The following is a 20,691-nucleotide window of genomic DNA, read 5'->3' as shown; positions in this document are numbered from 1 at the left end:
TTATATGTCTACTTGTGTGTGTATTTGTCTTCTCTACCAGGCTCTTAGCCCTATGCTGGCAGGGATACCATCTGTGTTTTTTTTTTTTTTTTGTCTGTTTTTTTCTGTTGTTGTTTGTTTGTTTGTTTGTTTTGAGACAGGGTCTTGCTCTCTTACCCAGGCTGGAGTGCAGTGGCGTGATCTCAGCTCACTACAACCTCCACACCCACACTCCATGAGCTCCAGTGATCCTCCCACCTCACCTTAGCCTCCTGAGTATCTGGGACCACAGGTGTGCACCACCACACCACCATATCTGGCGATTTTTTTGTTTTTGTGTTTGTTTTGAGATGGAGTCTCACTCTGTCACCCAGGCTGGAGTGCAGTGGAATGATCCTAGCTCATTGCAGCCTCCGCCTCTCGGGCTCAAGCAATTCTCCTGCTTCAGTCTCCCGAGTAGGTGGGATTACAGGCACCTGCCACCATGCCCAGCTAATTTTTTGTATTTTTAGCAGAGATGGGATTTCACCATGTTGGCCAGGCTGATCTCGAATTCATGACCTCAGGTGATCCACTGCCTCAGCCTCCCAAAGTGCTGGGATTACAGGTGTGAGACACTGCACCCGGCCTATTTTTTTGTATTTTTAGTAGGATCTCACCCTGTTGCTCAGGCTAGTCTCAAACTGATGAGCTCAAGTGATCCACCTGCCTCGGTCTCCCAAAGTGCTGGGATTACAGGTGTGAGCCACTGTGCCCGGCCCCCTATCTGCTTTGTTCTTCATGTTAACCCAGTGCCTAACACACTGCTGCATGCTGCATGTATACCAGGCTTTTAAATACATATTAATTGAGAGGATAAATGAATGAATGAATGAATGAATGAATGAAATGTTGTTTATCACATGCTACTCTGGTAAAGGATAGCTTGGGGTGGAAATAAATATTACTAACAATATTTAAATGATTGATGTTGGGTTTAAGCATCCTCTACTGTCACCCCATCTCTACCCTCACCATTAAGTAGCATTTGTCTACCACATCTAATCTCCTAGTGCCAAGCCCTAATCTCCGTATATTTAGAGACTAGTTTTTGGAATAGATACATGTACTGAGACTGATTCAGTTTACAGGACTTTAGGCTTAGAGGTTCTTACTGAAATAAAGTTTGATTTCATATTATTCTGGATTAACTCCAGGCATTCACCATTCAATGTGAATAATTCAATGTTGTTCTGGAGTAACTCTAAGGCATTCACCATGCAAAGGAAAAGACATTTGTTTTGTTTTGCTAAAACTGAACTTAAACTATATGAAAGACACAGCTGCATTTATAGATAATTTTGTGCATTTTAGGTATCCAAGAGTGGGCATTATTTTTGGATGGACATAATTTTTATTTTATTTTATTTTATTTATTTATTTATTTATTTTTTGAGATGAAGTGTCACTCTGTTGCCCAAGCTGGAATGCAGTGGCATGATCTCGGCTCACTGCAACCTCCAACTCCCGGGTTCAAGCGATTTTCCTGCCTCAGCCTCCCGAGTAGCTGGGACTACAGGCATGCGCCACCATGCCCGGCTAATTTTTATATTTTTAGTGGAGACAGGGTTTCACCATGTTGGCCAGGCTGGTCTTGAACTCCTGACCTCAAGATCCACCCACCTCAGGCTCCCAAAGTGCTGGGATTACAGGCGTGAGCCACCGCGCCTGGCCTAAATAATATATTATTTCTATTTGTACATATATCCTACCAACTTTGTATTATATAGTTTAATAATGTATTTTTTCTAATTGTAAAAACAAGTATGCTCTTTGTAGAAATTTTAGAAGATGCAGAAAAGCATGAAGGAGAAGCAAAAAGTAGAAAGAAACAAAAAATATCACTCAGAATCTCATCATTAGAGATTATCCTTGCTAACATTTTGGTATAGTTTCTCTCAGCTTTATTTCTTTTCTTTTCTTTTCTTTTCTGTCTCTCTGTCTTTTGTTTTTTTGAGACAGGGTCTTGCTTTGTCACCCAGGCTAGAGTGCAGTGGTGCAATCATGGCTCACTGCAGCCTCAATCTCCTAGGCACAAGCGATCCTCTCCACTCAGCCTCCTGAGTAACTGGGAATGCAGGCACATGCCACCATGCCTGGCTAATCTTTTTTTTTTTTTTTTGAGACAGAGTCTCACTCTATCTCCCAGGCTGGAGTGCAGTGGCACCATCTCAGCTCACTGCAACTTCCATCTCCAGGGTTCAAGTGATTCTTATGCCTCAGCCACCTGAGTAGCTGGAATTCCAGGCGCATGCCACCACGCCTGGCTGATTTTTGTATTTTTAGTAAAGATGGGGTTTCACCATGTTGGCCAGCCTGGTCTCGAACTCCTGACCTCAAGTGATCCCCCCTACCTTGGCCTTCCAAAATGCTGGGATTACAAGCATAAGTCACCATGCCCAGGTGCCTGGCTAATTTTTTACATTGTTTGTAGAGACACAGTTTCACCATGTTACCCAGACTGGTCTCAAACTCCTGTGCTCAAGCACAGGAAATACAAAAACTAGCCAAGTGTAGTGGTGGGCGCCTGTAATCCCAGCTACCTGTGAGGTTGAGGCAGGAGAATTGCTTGAATCTGGGAGGTGGAGGTTGCAGTGAGCAGAGATCACACCATTCCAGGAGAATTGCTTGAATCTGGGAGGCGGAGGTTGCAGTGAGCAGAGATCACACCATTGCACTCCAGCCTGGGCGACAGAGCGAGACTCCCTCTCCAAAACAAACAAACAAGCAAACAAAAAAACAGTCTCCTGAGTAGCTGGGACTATAGGCACACATCACCATGCCTGGCTAATTTTTTGTGTTTTTTTCTAGAGATGAAGTTCCAGACCAGCTCAGGCTGGTCTGGAACTCCTGGGCTCAAGCAATCTGCTTGTCTCAGCCTCCCAAAGTGCTGAAATTACAGGTGTGAGCCACCGCGTCTGGCTCTTACAGCATTTCACATGTTTTACTAACTTAATTTTCATGATTTTAGTATCTATAAGATTAAGGAAATAATAAATGAATGAATAAGATATTGTTTATCACGCACACACACTGGTAAAGCTTAGATTGAATAGATGTTCTGATGTTTGAGACTATTTTAATCATCTTAATTTTTTTTATATTCTGTGTGACTTTCTCTCTTTCTTGTCTCTCTTTTTTTTTTTTTTTTTTTTTTGAGATAGAGTCTCGCTCTGTCACCCAGGCTGGAGTGCACTGGTGTGATCTTGGCTCACTGCAACCTCTGCCTCCCAAGTTCAAGCAACTCTCCTGCCTCAGCGCCCCCTAAGTAGCTGGGACTACTGGTGCGAGCCACCACGCCCAGCTAATTTTTTGTATTTTTGGAAGAGACAGGTTTCACTGTGTTAGCCAGGATGGTCTCCATCTCCTGATCCCATGATCCACCTGCCTGGGCCTCGCGAGCCGCTGCACCCGGCCTTTTGGCTCTTTCTGTATGAACTGTTTTCTTTGTCTTTAAAATGCTGTCTACTGCTTCAAAAGATAATCATCTTGGTTTTATTCTAAAAGTGCTTACCTTTAAATTTTAAAAAACCCCATCTATTTTCAGTATTAAAATGAAATAGCACCTCTTGATTTATCCTGTATATGATTGGGGTATTTAGCACACTTTTATTTTCCCTCATTTTTACCTCCCACTCCCAACCCTCCCAGCTTGGTTTTATTAATGTTATTTGTCCTTTTAAACCTTTATTATCCCTCTTGGAAAAAGACATTTCTTTTTTTACATTACAATTTTTTCTTACAAAAGTTATTTTGGACATTTAAATAAAGTTCTATTATGTATAAGTCCTTTTGTAGTTCTTTTTTATTCTTAATTTCTCATTCAACAGAAGTATGTCTTTGAGCAGTCTTCTTTCAGAACAGATAACCTGGGTGGTATCATTTTTGAGTCTTTTTTTTTTTTTTTTGAGACGGAGTCTCGCTCTGCCACCCAGGCTGGAGTACAGTGGCCGGATCTTATCTCACTGCAAGCTCCGCCTCCCGGGTTTACGCCATTCTCCTGCCTCAGCCTCCGGAGTAGCTGGGACTACAGGCGCCCGCCACCACGCCCGGCTAGTTTTTTTGTGTGTGTGTATTTTTAGTAGAGACGGGGTTTCACTGTGTTAGCCAGGATGGTCTCCATCTCCTGACCTCGTGATCCGCCCGTCTCGGCCTTCCAACGTGCTGGGATTACAGGCTTGTGTCACCGCGCCCGGCCTATTTTTGAGTCTTTTATATCTGAGTACTCATTTCTGAGGTCTTCACAATTGCATGACAACTTAGCTGAATGTAGAATTCTTAAATTATAAACATTTACCCTCAAAATTCTATACGATATGCTTTATTGACTTGTGGCTCACAGAGTTGCAGAATTCTGCCTGGACTGGTAGCTCACACCTGTAATCTCAGCACTTTGGGAGGCTGAGATGGGCGGATAATCTGATGTCAGGAGTTCAAGTCCAGCCTGGTCAACATGGTGAAACCCCCTTTCTACTAAAAATACAAAAATTAGCTGGGCGTGGTGGTAGGTGCCTGTAGTCCCAGCTACTCAGGAGGCTGAGGTAGGAGAATCACTTGAACCCAGGAAGTGGAGGTTGCATTGAACCGAGATCACACCACTGCAATCCAGCCTGAGCGACAGAGGGAGACTCCGTCTCAAAAAAATAAATAAAAAAAAAAAAAACAGAGTTGCAGAATTCTGAGGCCAGCTTGACTTTTGTTCCTTAGAGATAATTTTTTTTTTTTTTTGAGACAGTCTTGCTCTGTCACCTGGCACGATCTTGGCTCACTGCAGTCCGCCTCCTGGGTTCAGCGATTCTCATGCCTCAGTCACCTGAGTAGCTGAGACTACAGTACACACCACTATGCCAGGCTAATTTTTGTATTTTTAATAGAGATGGTTTTCACCATGTTGGCCGGCTGGTCTCAAAATCCTGGCCTCAAGTGATCTGCCCACCTCGGCCTCCCAAGTGCTGGGATTACAGGTGTGAGCCACTGTGCCCGGCTTATAGCATCTTTTCATAGTCCTATGATTTTTCTCCTTTGCTCTTTTTTTTTTTTTTGAGACAGTCTCACTTTGTCACCCAGGCTGTAGTGCAGTGACACAATCATGATTCGTTGTGGCCTCTACCTTCCTGGCTCAAGTGATCCTCCCACCTCAGCCTTCTAAGTAGCTGGGATGTAGAGACAGAGCGTCGTTATCTTGCCCAGGATGGTCTAGAATTCCTGGCCTCAAGTGATCCTCCTGCCTCAGCCTCCCAAAATGCTGGGATTACAGACATGAACCACTGAGCCTGACTACCACTTGCTCATCTTAACATAAAGAGGTCTATGCTTGTCCACCTTTTGATAATACTTAAATGAGGATTGCGGAGAGTTCTGTTAGAAACTGGAATGTGACTGGGCGTGGTGGTGCACGCCTGTAATCCCAGCACTTTGGAGGGCTGATCTTTTGAGGCCAGGAGTTCGAGACCAGTCTGACCAGCATGGTGAAACCTAGTCTCCACTAAAAATACAAAAATAGCCATGCGTGGTGGCGCATGCCTGTTAATCTCAGCTATTCAGGAGGCTGAAGCAGGAGAATTGCTGGAACCTGGGAGGTGGAGGTTGCAGTGAGCTGAGACTGTGCCACTGCACTCCAGCTTGGGCAACAGAGCAAGACTGTCTAAAAAAAAAAGAACTGGAATGGGTCTTAGTATATCCCCTATCTTCCCTTTCCACTGCCCTCACCTAGTCTTCAACCCTGAGTAATGGGGTGTTCATAGAACTCTAATGGGGTGATAAGATATTTTATAGAAGTAGAATCTTGAGCTGACCTCTCCTTCTAATTGGGACCTTCCACATTCTAACTAGCAGAAATTCCTCAAAGTTTCTGGCATATGGAAAATTTTCCCTCTATTTTTATTCCTTTGATCATTTCAATGTGAATTTAGAATGAGGCAATTTAGAAGTCTGTCCTCACAAAGCCATTTTATTTAAACCACAAAATAACATTTTTTTCTGTGTGAAGAAAGCTAGAAAAAAATGCTCAAGACTCATAATTATATGTAGTTTTAACATTTTTTCATAAAAGGTTTCAAATCCCTTGGGAAGCTACATGGTCTAGTGGGAACTGAGAGAATGGATTCTGATTGTGGTATGTAATTTCACTGCAGCTTTGAACAAACCATTTGAACTTTAGATTCTCTAATCTTAGATTTTCTTACGTCATAGTGTGACAGAGAAAGCATTACGAAAAAAATAAATGTGGAAGCTCTTTGAACTGTTCAAAGATAGACAATAAGGAAATCTGAGGACTTTTTGTTATTGTTTGAATGCTATTATGGCTTTGAGCACTTTCAAGCTAGCCCAAAGAGTGTGTGCCTGAGGGATAGCAGATGAGGCCTGGTTGCTGGGAAGCCCTGGTATGCAAAACAGCTCTGAAGTGTAGTTGGGGTAGAGACACTGCTTTGGACACTGTCATCTTGTATAAGATTCAAGAGAGTGGTAAATGTAGTCTCACTTTTTTGTTAGGTGAAATTACTACACCAGATTTATTTGAAATTAGTTTGCCTCCCCTCTTTATGGAAATGAAGGTCTCTTGGTGGGTTAATTATGCCTCTGTAAACAACTTTCATACTTCTGACCAGCACAGGCCACAGATGTTGTCTATTTTTGTGAGATGATTTGAAAGTGTGCAAAAAGAAACAACTGTATAGTTATCTCAGAAGTTAGTTTAAAGAAAATATCTTATTGTGCCAGGTAAAACTTTTCTGTTCTACCCCCCTTATGCTATTAATCCTTCCTATATTTTATGATTCAGTTGTTAAATGAAATTTCTATAAGATTCAGTATGGAATTTTCCTAATCGTGGGAAAAGATATTATCTTCACTAAGATCCATGACACTGCAGCTATTTCTGCACTATGGAGATAAGTGGCTCTCTCTGTCATTAGTCTTAGACATGTGACTTTTTAGAAGTGATGGACATGAAATGAAGGAATAAGAATTTCTTCCTTATGGCTAGGCTCAGTGGCTCACGCCTATCATCACAGCACTCTGGGAGGCCGAGGCGGGTGGATCATTTGACTCCAGGAGTTTGCAACCAGCCTGGGCAACGTAGAGAGATCTCATCTCTACAAAAATAGAAAAAATCAGCCAGGCATGGTGGCGTGTGGATAGAAAAAATCAGCCAGGCATGATGGCGTGTGCCTCTAGTCCCCGCTACTCAGGAGGCTGAGGTGTGAGGATCACCTGAGCCTGGGGAGGTGGAGGTTGCAGTGAGCTGTGACTGCCCCACTGCACTCCAGCCTGGACAACAGAGTGAGACCCTGTCTCAAAAAATTCTTTTTTCTTCCTCTACGCAACGTTGTGCAAATGCATCACACTTGTAACCTATAGGCCAAAACAGAATAGGGCAACTTAATTGTTCAACAAGTGATTAAATACCTGTTGCATGCTAGACACTGCACTAGGAGCTAGATATACATAAACAGACAACACATAGTTTCCAGGGAGGAAAATTAATCAAATATATTAATTACATAAGGTGTTATGAAGAAAATGTATAGGATACAATAAATGCAAATAAGAGTAGGAGAGGCAAGAAATACTTTGACAAGACAGGAAGGAAAAGATTATTTGAAGTGGCACTTAAATCAAGCCTTAAGAAGAGGAGGAATGTACTATGGGAAGAGCAGAATAAACAGAATGTGCTAAGGCTCTGACTTGTGCAAAGACATAAAAGTCATGATGAATGGTGGTGACACAGTGGTTGAGCAGAGAGTGAGATAAAATAAGGTTAGAGTGGAATGGAGTGATTAGATTCATGTTTTAAGATTACTCCATGTGTTTTGTAGGGGAATGGGTAGGAGTTGGAGAATGAAGGTAGATAGGATGACACCAAGATTGAGGGGGGAACAAAAGAATGAAAGTAGAGAGACCTATTGGGAGACTATTGTAGCTTAGACTAGGATGTAGAGGAGGTAGAAGGAAGAAAATCCAATTAGTATATATTTGTAAGTAGAGTTGATAGATCTTATCAATGAACTAGTTGAAGGGGTGGAAGAAAAAGAAGAAACAAGTATGACTCCCAACTTTCTGGAGCAAGTCACTGGGGAATGGTGGTATCATTACAGATGGTGAAGATCAGAGAGAAAGGGATTTGGAGAAGAAAAATTAAGAGTTTTTTGTTTGTTTGGTGGTTTTGTTTTGTTTTGTTTTGAGATGGAGTTTTGCTCTTGTCACCCAGGCTGGAGTACAGTAGCACGATCTTGGTTCACTGCAACCTCTGTCTCCCGGGTTCAAGTGATTCTCCTGCCTCAGCCTCCTGAGTAGCTGGAACTACCGGCGCGTGACACTAAGCTGGGCTAATTTTTGTATTTTTAGTAGAGACGGGGTTTCACCATGTTGGCCAGGCTGGTCTCAAACTCCTGACCTCAAGTGGTCTGCCCACCTCAGCCTCCCAAAGTGCTGGGATCATAGGCATGAGCCACGGCAGCTGGCCAGAGTTTGGTTTTGGACATGATAAATTTGAAATGCTTGTGATGTATCTAAAAAGATATCACAGCTGGACAGGTGCATGTCTGGAGCTCAGAGGAGACGACTGGGGACATATACTAGGAGTGAACACTACTGGGATAATATTTTAGCCCTGGAAATGGGTAAGATCTCCTAGGAAGACAATGTAGAGAGTCGAAAAGAGAGTGCATACCAGCACCAATGAGAGGGTAGGGAAAAAAAGGAAAGAAAAGAAATCCAGAATTGAGCCTGGAGAACTAACCAGGTGAACAGTTACGTTACTGAAAAGAAATGCTGAAAGAAATTAAGAGGAGCACGTGGTTTAGAGAGGAAGTTGATGATTTATGTTTGGAACTTGACAAGTTTGGGGTCCTAACTGGGTTCCCATTGTTCCTAATACGGTGCCTGAGCAAAATATATAGGTCCCTTTTCAAATGTTCATGCTACATTTATAGTTTATTTTATGATTCAGTCTTATTGTATCTCCATGAATTTTCAGAATAAAACATCCCTAATCACTCCTGAGTTGGAGTTTGGAATGAGAGAAAACAACTTTACTAAGATCCATGACGCTGCAGCTGTTTCTGAATTATGCTGCTAAATGGATCTCTATTTCACCAATCTTAGACAACAAGCAGCTATTTTATTTTAGTAATGGACATGAGATGAAGAATGAAGGATTTGTCCAATGTTGAGCAAATGCACTTTGCTGGCAGCACAGAAACTGAGGAGAACACAGTGGTAATAGACATATATTGAGCATCTACCATGTGCCAGGCACTGTGCTAGGCTCTGGGGATAATTTAGAACATGACAGACAAGTATAGGAGCTTACAGACTAGTAAGGGAGATGGAAAAAGTTAACTTACAAATAAAATAACTACAAATTTTGGTGAGTGGAGTGAAAGAAATACAGGAAATAAGCGGGGGATGGTACTTAGGGTTTGGATAGTTTTTTTTTTTCTTTTTTTTTAAATTATACTTTAAGTTCTAGGGTACATGTGCACAACGTGCAGATTTGTTACATATGTATACATGTGCCATGCTGGTGTGCTGCACCCATTAACTCATCATTTACATTAGGCATATCTCCTATTGCTATCCCTCCCCACTCCCCACACCCCACGACAGGCCCCAGTGTGTGATGCTCCCCACCCTGTGTCCAAGTGTTCTCATTGTTCAATTCCCACCTATGAGTGAGAACATGAAGTGTTTGGTATTTTGTCCTTGCAATGGTTTGCTGAGAATGATGGTTTCCAGCTTCATCCATGTCCCTACAAAGGACATGAACTCATCCTTTTTTATGGCTGCATAGTATTCCATGGTGTATATGTGCCATATTTTCTTAATCCAGTCTATCACTGATGGACATTTGGGTTGGTTCCAAGTCTTTGCTATTGTGAACAGTGCCACAGTAAACATATGCGTGCATGTGTCTTTATAGCAGCATGATTTATAATCCTTTGGGTATATACCCAGTAATGGGATGACTGGGTCAAATGGTATTTCTAGTTCTAGATCCTTGAGGAATCGCCACACTGTCTTCCACAATGGTTGAACTAGTTTACAGTCCCATCAACAGTGTAAAAGTGTTCCTACTTCTCCACATCCTCTCCAGCACCTGATCTTTCCTGACTTTTTAATGATCGCCATTCTAACTGGTGTGAGATGGTATCTCATTGTGGTTTTGATTTGCATTTCTCTGATGGCCAGTGATGATGAGCATTTTTTCATGTGTCTATTGGCTGCATAAATGTCTTCTTTTGAGAAGTGTCTGTTCATATCCTTTGCCCACTTTTTGATGGGGTTGTTTGTTTTTTTCTTGTAAATTTGTTTGAGTTCTTTGTAGATTCTGGATATTAGCCCTTTGTCAGATGAGTAGATTGCAAAAATTTTCTCCCATTCTGTAGGTTGCCTGTTCACTCTGATGGTAGTTTCTTTTGCTATGCAAAGCACTTTAGTTTAATTAGATCCCATTTGTCAATTTTGGCTTTTGTTGCCATTGCTTTTGGTATTTTAGACATGAAGTTCTTGCCCATGCCTATGTCCTGAATGGTATTACCTAGGTTTTCTTCTAGGGTTTTTATGGTTTTAGGACTAATATTTATGTCTTTAATCCATCTTGTATTAATTTTTGTATAAGGTGTAAGGAAGGGATCCAGTTCAGCTTTCTACATATGGCTAGCCAGTTTTCTCAGCACCATTTATTAAATAGGGACTCCTTTCCCCATTTCTTGTTTTTGTCAGGTTTGTCAAAGATCAGATGGTTGTAGATGTGTGGTATCATTTCTGAGGGCTCTGTTCTGTTCCATTGGTCTATATCTCTGGTTTGGTACCAGTACCACACTGTTTTGGTTACTATAGCCTTATAGTATAGTTTGAAGTCAGGTAGCATGATGCCTCCAGCTTTGTTCTTTTGGCTTAGGATTGTCTTGGCAATGCGGGCTCTTTTTTGGTTCCATATGAACTTTAAAGTAGTTTTTTCCAATTCTGTAAAGAAAGTCATTGGTAGCTTGATGGGGATGGCATTGAATCTATAAATTACCTTGGGCAGCATGGCCATTTTCACAATATTGATTCTTCCTATCCATGAGCATGTAATGTTCTTCCATTTGTTTGTGTCCGCTTTTATTTCGTTGAGCAGTGGTTCGTAGCTCTCCTTGAAGAGGTCCTTCTCATCCCTTGTAAGTTGGATTCCTAGGTATTTTATTCTCTTTGAAGCAATTGTGAAGGGGAGTTCACTCATGATTTGGCTCTCTGTTTGTCTGTTATTGGTGTAGAAGAATGCTTGTGATTTTTGCACATTGATTTTGTATCCTGAGACTTTGCTGAAGTTGCTTATCAGTTTAAGGAGATTTTGGGCTGAGACGATGGGGTTTTCTAAATATACAATCATGTCATCTCCAAACAGGGGCAATTTGACTTCCTCTTTTCCTAATTGAATACCCTTTATTTCTTTCTACTGCCTGATTGCCCTGGCCAAAACTTCCAACACTATGTTGAATAGGAGTGGTGACAGAGGGCATCGCTGTCTTGTGCCAGTTTTCAAAGGGAATGCTTCCAGTTTTTGCCCATTCAGAATGATATTGGCTGTGGGTTTGTCATAAATAGCTCTTATTATTTTGAGATACATCCCATCAATACTCAATTTATTGAGAGTTTTTAGCATGAAGGCTGTTGAATTTTGTCAAAGGCCTTTTCTGTATCTATTGAGATAATCATGCGATTTTTGTCTTTGGTTCTGTTTATATGCTGGATTACGTTTATTGATTTGCGTATGTTGAACCAGCCTTGCTGGAAAGGATATTTAGGGCAACTTTCCTTGAGGAGGTGACATTTACTGATTCCTGAAGGACGGGGAGTCAGTCATACCAAGATTAGGGGGTGATGAGCAACCAATTTGTCTTTTGCAGTATTTGGCCCTGAAAAGTTAAGGCAGGCCAAATAGCTTGCATTGGAATATTCAGTAGTGGCGCACCAAGAAGGCGGGTGGCTGGGAGTGGCCTGCTCCCATGGGGAGTATCTTATCATCACTGACAATTAAAATTACCAGCTGGAGGCTGGGCATGGTGGCCCAGGCCTATAATCCCAGCACATTGGGAGGCCAAGGCCGGAGGATCACTTGAGGTCAAGAGTTTGAGACCAACCTGGCCAACATGGCGAAACCCCGTCTCAACTAAAAATACAAAAATCAACCAGACATCGTGGAGCATGCCTGTAATCCCAGCTACTAGGGAGGCTGAGGCAGGAGAATCACTTGAACCTGGGAGGCAGAGGTTGCTGTGAGCAGAGATTGAGATCCTGCCGCTGCCCTCCAGCCTAGGTGACAGAGAAAGACTCCATCTTGCTGACTCTGTTTCAAATAATAATAATAATAAATAAATAAATAAATAAATAAATAAATAAAATTGCCAGCTGGGCAGGTGGCACACACCTGTAGTCTCAGCACTTTGGGAGGCCGAGGCAAGAAGATTGCTTGAGCTCAGGAGTTTAAGACCAGACAGGGCAACATAGTGAGACCTTGTCTCTCCAAAAGCAAACAAACAAACAAAAAAATCAGAAATTAGCCAGGCACGGTGCCCCATGCCTGTAGTCCCAGCTCTTTGGGAGGCTGAGATGGGAGGATCACTTGAGCCTGTAAGATTGAGGCTGCAGTGTGCCAAGACTGCACCACTGCACTCCAGCCTGGGTGACAGAGGAAGAACAGCCTGTCTCCAAATAAATAAATAAATAATAAAAATAAATAAAATAGTCCAGGTGTGGTGGCTCATGCCTGTAATCCCAGCACTTTGGGAGGTGAGGTGGGCAGATCACTTGAGATCGGGAGTTTGAGACCAGCCTGACCAACATGGAGACAGCCCGTCTCTACTAAAAATACAAAAATTAGCTACCTGGGAGGCTGAGGCAGGAGAATCACTTGAACCCAGGAGGTGGAGGTTGCAGTAAGCCGAGATCATGCCATTGCACTCCAGCCTGGGCAACAAGAGTGAAACTCTGTCTCTAAATAAATAAATAAATAAAATATAAATATAAATAAAATTGGCTGCACATGGTGATAATAAAATAGGTGGACTTTTAGTCAGTTTTGCTATTATTCTAAAATTCTCTATAAGATAATGACTTTATAGTGGGCTGAATGTTGGCACCTAGAAAGATATGTCCATGTCCTAATCCCGCAAACCTATGGATATCACATCATATGGCAAAAGAGTTAATACCACCTTATGTGAAAAGATGTGATGAGGGACTTTTAGAATAGGAGCTTGTCCTGGATTATCTGGGTGGTCCTTAAATTCAATGACAAGTGTCTGTAAGAGTGAGTCAGAGGGAGATCTGATGGACAGAAGAAGTGACAATGGTCTGCAAATTCAAGATAGAGGACATGGTTGGATGAATGGATGGATGGAAGGATAGATGGATATATAGAGGGAGGAACATTTACTAAATAACTGACAAATGGCAAATCTGTTTTTACCAAGCGGCTGTGGAAATTTCCATACTGTACTGCTAAGTTAACCATGATTTTTCTTTTGATACATAACAGTGACTTTGATCTAAACAGCTTCATTTTACCTTTTAGACATAACTTTCATGCTTGACAAAATGCTCCATAAGTATTCATATCTCTTTACTTTGTCTTAAAATAAACATTTTAAGGAGAGGGATATTTTATTTTATTTTTATTTATTTATTTTTTGAGACGGAGTCTCGCTCTGTCACCCAGGCTGGAGTGCAGTGGCCCGATCTCAGCTCACTGCAAGCTCCGCCTCCCGGGTTCACGCCATTCTCCTGCCTCAGCCTCCCTAGTAGCTGGGACTACAGGCGCCCGCCACCGCGCCGGCTAATTTTTTGTATTTTTAGTAGAGACGGGGTTTCACCGTGTTAGCCAGGATGGTCTCGATCTCCTGACCTCGTGATCTGCCCGCCTCGGCCTCCCAAAGTGCTGGGATTACAGGTGTGAGCCACCGCGCCCGGCCTTATTTTATTTTTGAGACGGAGTCTCACTCTGTTGCCACACTGGAGTGCAGTGGCGCAATCTCGGATCACGGCAACCTCTGCCTCCCGGGTTCAAGCGATTCTCCTGCCTCAGCCTCCCAAGTAGCTGGGACTACAGGCGCACGCCACCATGCCCAGTTAATTTTTTGTATTTTTAGTAGAGACAGGGTTTCATTATGTTGGCCAGGATGGTCTCCATCCCTTTTTTCTTTTTTGAGACGGAGTCTCACGCTGTCGCCCAGGCTGGAGCGCAGTGGCGCTATCACAGCTCACTGCAAGCTCTGCCTCCCGGTTTCACGCCATTCTCCTGCCTCAGCCTCCTGAATAGCTGGTACTGCAGGCACCAGCCACCACGCCCAGCTAATTTTTTTGTATTTTTAGTAGAGACAGAGTTTCAACGTTAGCCAGGATGGTCTCGATCTCCTGACCTCATGATCTGCCCACCTCAGCCTCCCAAAGTGCTGGGATTACAGGCATGAGCCACCGCACCCGGCCTGGATCTCTTGACCTCATGATCTACCCGCCTCGGCCTCTCGAAGTGCTGGGATTACAGGGGTGAGCCACCGCGCTCGGCCGGATATTTTATTTTTTAAATATTAATTAATTAATTAATTTTTGAGACAGGGTCTTGCTCTGTTGCCCAGGCTGGAGTGCCGTGGTGCGATCATAGCTCACTGCAGCCTTGATCTCCCAGGCACAAGTGATCCCTGGACTTAAGCAATCCTCCCACCTCAACCTCCTGAGTAGTTGGGACCACAGGCATGCAACACCATGCCTGGCTAATTAAAAAAGATTTTTCTTTGCAGAGACAGGGTCTCACTATGTTATTCAGGCTGGGTCTCGAACTTCTGAGCTTAAGCAATCCTCCTACCTCAGCCTCCAAAAGAGTTGTGATTACAGGCATGTGCTACTGTGTCTGGCCTCTTATTTATTTATTGAGACAGAGTCTCCCTCTATTGCCAGGCTGGAGTGCAGTGGCGTGATCTCGGCTCACTGCAACCTCTGCCTCCCTGGTTCAAGCGATTCTCCTGCCTCAACCTCCTGAGTAGCTGGGACTACAGGTGTGTGCCACCATGCCCAGTTAATTTTTGTATTTTTAGTGGACACGGGGTTTCACCATGTTGGCCAGGATGGTCTCACTCGCCTGACCTTGTGATCTGCCCACCTCAGCCTCCCAAAGTGTTGAGATTTCTGGCATGAGCCACTGTGCCTGGCCTCTTTTCTTATTAATACTTTTTAGTTTTAAGTCAATATTATGCAAGTAAGATTTTTTTTTTTTTTTTTTTTGAGATGGAGTCTTCCTCTGTCACCCAGGCTGCAGTGCACTGGAGCGATCTTGGCTCACTGCAAACTCCACCTCCCAGGTTCAAGCAATTCTCTGCCTCAGCCTCCCAAGTAGATGGGATTACAGGCACCCGCCACCATGCCAGGGTAACTTTTGTATTTTTAGTAGAGACGGGGTTTCACCATGTTGGCCAGGCTGGTCTTGAACTCCTGACCTCATGGTCCACCCGCCTTGGCCTCCCAAAGTGCTGGGATTACAGGCGTGAGCCACTGCGTCCGGCAGCAAGTAAGGCTTTACAATATAATTACATTGAAAGATAAATAAATAAATTACAGAAGAGGCTGAGGGCTAAATTTACTTTGGGAACAGATTATCTGTCAAAAAAAAACTTTTCATTTTGGGAGGCTGAGGCAATTGGATCACGAGGTCAGGAGATCAAGACCAGGCTGGCCAACATGGTGAAACCCTGTCTGCACTAAAAATACAAAAAATAGCCAGGCGTGGTGGCTTGTGCCTGTAATCCCAGCTACTCAGGAGGCTGAAGCAGAATTGCTTGAACCTGGGAGATGGAGGTTACAACGAGCCGAGATCCAGCCACTGCACTCCAGCCTGGGTGACAGAACGAGAGTACATCTTGGGAAAAAAAAAAAAGTTACATGTTCACAGGAGGTTGCAAAGAAACATATTCCTATGTACCCTTCCTCCAGCCTCTAAAAATGTTGACTTTTTTTTTTTTTTTTTTTTTTTTTTTTTTTGAGACGTGGTCTCCTCTGTCGCCCAGGCTGGAGTGCAGTGGCACTACCTTGGCTCACTGCAACCTCTGTCTCCCGGGTTCAAGCAATTCTCCTACCTCCGCCTCCCGAGTAACTGGGTTTACAGGTGTATGCTACCATGCCCGGCTTTTTTTATTATTTTATTTTATTTTATTTTTAATAGAGATGAGGGGTCTCATCATGTTGGCCAGGCTGGTCTCGAACTCCTGACCTCAAGTGATCGGCCCACCATGGCCACCCAAAGTGATGGGATTACAGGCATGAGCCACCGTGCCCAGCCAAATGTTGACATTTTACACAGCTATAACACAATATTAAAATCAGGCAGTTGAGACTGGTATAAACCATAGAGCTTATTCAGATTTTACCTGTTACACATGCACTTATTTGTGTGTGTCTGTGTCTGTGTGTGCATTATCTTTTTGCAGATACTGCACTGAGAAATTAAGTCATCTAGTTCTTAAGGTACACAGGTATGTATTTTAATAGAACTATAGAATTTGATGCTGTGTTGGGAGAAATGTTTCTTACACCAAAATTTGCTTATACACAAGTAACGTAGCCCAAGTTATCTGCCTGGCCCATGTATCCATTTTTTTTCAAGTATGCATTCTATATTGTCACTTCTGCTGCCCAGAGGAGCCTCCTAACTGCTCAGGTAGGCCATCTCAAGGCAGAACTATAGTCCTGGGTCTGGTCATAAGTTCAGGTTCAGATACTGACTAGCATTAGGGACATGGAATCACAGTAACCCAAATCACAAGTCTAGCAAATGACAAAATTCAAGCATATAAAAATATTTATTAATGTAATAAATGATGAGGAATACCTGTGTGCTGGTTAGTATACTTTCTCTCCTTGTAGATAACTCATATATGAAATAAAATTACATTCAGAATATAGTGATGACATCAGAGCAAGCAGAGTAAGTTTGATGAATGTTTTTATACCTGTAGTAGGGTATGACCCCTGTGAGATGACCCCCAGTGATCCCTGCCTTCTACTATTTACAGCTTGTGTGATCCCTTCCCCTTGTATATAGGTTGGACTGACTAACTCACTTTTTTTCCCCCTCAGAGGGAGTCTCGCTCTGTCGCCCAGGTTGGAGTACAGTGGTGAGATCTCAGCTCACTGAAACCTCTGCCTCCCAGGTTCCAGTGATTCCCCAGCCTCAGCCTCCCAAGTAGCTGAGATTACAGACATGCGCCACCACGCCCAGCTGATTTTTGTATTTTGGTAGAGACAGGGTTTCACCATGTTGGCCAGGCTGGTCTCGAACTCCTGGCCTCAAGCAATCCACCTGCCTTGGCCTCCCAAAGTGCTGGGATTACAGGCATGAGCCACCGTGCCCAGCCTAAATAACTCACTTCTACCAAATGGATGTAGAAGTATTAATAACACTATGCCACTTCAGAGATTAGGTTACAAAAAGACAGTAGCTTCTACTCTTGTTCTTTGCTCTGAGGAAAGACAATTGGTGTGTTGTGAGCTGCCCTATGGAGAAACTTTCAGTGAAAAGTCGTGAGGAACTGAGTTATTCAGTCCGACACCTCAACTAAATCCTTCCAACAACAATGGGTGAGCTTGGAAGTAGATCTTCCCACTGATTTCATGAGTGACCCTGAGCTAGAGGCACCCAGCTAATCAGCACCCAGATTCCTGACTCACAGAAACTGTGAGACCATCAGTGTTGTTTTAAGGCACTAAGTTTTGGGGTAAATTGTTAGTAGCAATAACTAACAATACCAATCATACGATGTGAAATACTAATTTGAAGCATTAAAATAGAATAGAGGAAGGAAATAAAATCAATAGGCTGTAGTTTTATGGGTTTGGTTTTTTTTTGTTTTTTGTTTTTTGTTTTGAGACATGGTCTCATTCTGTCACCCAGGCTAGAGTACAGTGGTGTGATCATGGGTCACTGCAGCCTCCATCTCATGGGCTCAAGTGATCCTCCTACCTCAGCCTCCTAAGTAGCTGGGACTACAAGCACACACCACTACGCCCAGCTAATTTTTGTATTTTTTTTTTTTTAAGAGATACGTTTTCACCACGTTGCCCATGCTGGTCTTGAACAGTTAGGCTCAAGCAATCCACCTGCCTCCGTCTCCCAAAGTGTGGGATTACAAGTGTGAGCCGCCATGCCTGGCCAATAGGTTGTAATTTTTTTATAGCTTCTTAAACATCAAATCATACTGACTAGATTCTTATTAGTGGCTAACTTAATCCAGTTTATGTTGAGTCTTACTAGTTTTACTTTCAGGGATCACCTTTAGAGAAACTTCTGGATGCATCTAACTATTGATTCTAACATACTGCATACACCTACTGACAACTAAATATTTATTGATTCATTCATACATAAATTCATCATGTCTTCTAGAAATTTAAAATGGCATCCAAAATGGCATACTAATTTCCTTGGTCTTTACTTTATTTGGAGGTTTTTGCTCGTCACCCAGGCTGGAGTGCACCAGGCTGGCACGATCATAGCTTGCTGCAGCCTTGAACTCACGGGCTCAAGTGATCCTCCCACCTCAGTCTCCCAAGTAGCTAGAACTACAGGTACAGGCTGCCACATCTGGCTAATCTTAAAAAAGTTTTTTGTAGAGAAGAGTCTCACTATGTTGCCCAGGCTAGTCTTGAACTCTTCGTCTCATGTGATCCTCTCACCTCAGCCTCGCCAAATGCTGGGATTACAGGTGTGAGCTACCACGCCCAGCCCCTTGGTCTTTATTTTAGATTAATGTTTATAAGACAGTTGAAAGCTGAATTCATTCTTTAAAAACAACGATTTTTTCTTTTTACAGGAAAGAAATACATATTTAATGTTCAACATTTAGAGAAATAAACAGAAAGAAGAAAGCGAAAGTCACTTTTTGCGGGGGGGGGGGGGGATGGGGTTTCACTCTTGCTGCCCAGGCTCGAGTGCAATGGTGTGATCTCAGATCACCACAACCCCCACCTCCTGGGTTCAAGTGATTCTCCTGCTTCAGCCTCTCGAGTAGCTGGAATTACAGGGGCCCACCACCATGCCCGGCTAATTTTTTTGTATTTTTAGTGGAGACAGGGTTTCACCATGTTGGCCAGGATGGTCTCAAACTTCTGACCTCAGGTGATCCACCCACCTTGGCCTCCCAAAGTGCTGGGATTACAGGTGTGAGCCACTGTGCCTGGCCAAAAGTCACTTTGGAATCTGACACTTAGAGAGGACTGCTATTGAGATTGAATGTACTTTTTTGTTTGTTTTTGTTTTTTGTGTTTTTTTTTTTTGAGATGGAGTCTCACTCTGTCACTTAGGCTGGAGTGCAGTGGCATGATCTTAGCTCACTGCAGCCTCCACCTCTTGGGCTCAAGTGATTCTCTTGCTTCAGCCTCTCAAGTGGGAAGGATTATAGGCGTTACCACCATGCCCAGCTAATTTTTTGTATTTTTAGTAGAGATGGGATTTCACCATGTTGGCCAGGCTGATCTTGAACTCATGACCTCAGGTGATCTGCCTGCCTCGGCCTCCCAAAGGGAGGGATTACAGGCAGGAGCCACCGTGCCCGGCCTGAATGTGCTCTTGAATTTCAGTTGACAGCATCTGCCTGTCCTTTCAAAATTTGGGAAAACACTCTATCCTTGGTTAAATAGATAATTGATTTCTTTAAAACTCAGTTTCCTTAATGAAATATCTGAAAGGTTAGCTTTATATACCTAATATTTAATAACCCAGTATCACAAACATTTAATATTTAGTATTAGCCTCGGCAACATGGCAAAACCCTGTCTCTTAAAAAAAAAATACAAAAATCAGGCTGGGCGCAGTGGCTCACGTCTATAATCCCAGCACTTTGGGAGGTGGAGGCGGATGGATCACCTGAGGTCAGGAGTTTGAGACCAGCCTGGCCAACATGGAGAAACCCCATCTCTACTAAAAATATAAAATTAGCCTGGCACGGTGGAGAATCGCTTGAACTCGGGAGGCGGAGCTTGCGATGAGCCGAGACCACGTCATTACACTCCAGCCTGGGCAACAAGGGCAAAACTCCGTCTCAAAATAAAATAAAATAAAATAAAATACAATTTTAGCAAGGCAATACAAATCTTCACTATACAGAACATGCCAAAATTTGGTCATGGTTTTCAGGACTCAATGACATTTATTGTTGGAAACCAGCTGTTATGTTTTAAATAAGCTTTTGCATTGACATTCATTAATTTCATAGCATAAACTTCTTGCTTTTAAGCTTCTTGTTCCTTTAATGTTGTCCTGTTGTAGGAATTCAAGCCACATTTTAAAAATTCAAAAATTTAACATACATGGAGGAAACAGTCCATATGTCCGCTGCTGAGTGAATAAACAAAATGTGGTATATACATATAATGGAATATCAGCCTTAAAAAAGAGGGAAATTCTGATATATGCTACTCTGAAGACATTACGCAAAAACGCTAGTCACAAAAAGACAAATACGGTACAATCCCACTTAAATGAGGTACCTAGAATAGTCAAGTTAGTAGAGACAGAAAACAGAACAGTGGTTATCAAGGGATGGAAGGAGGAGGGAAAGGACAGTTATTTTTATTGGGTATGAAGTTTCAGTTTGGAATGATGAAAAAGTTCTGGAGATGGATGATGGTCATGGTTCTACAACA

This window comes from Trachypithecus francoisi, unplaced genomic scaffold (assembly GCF_009764315.1).
Source record: "Trachypithecus francoisi isolate TF-2019V2 unplaced genomic scaffold, Tfra_2.0 Lachesis_group20, whole genome shotgun sequence".
In the NCBI taxonomy this organism is placed as follows: Eukaryota; Metazoa; Chordata; class Mammalia; order Primates; family Cercopithecidae; genus Trachypithecus; species Trachypithecus francoisi.
This window is presented reverse-complemented; position numbering follows the sequence as displayed.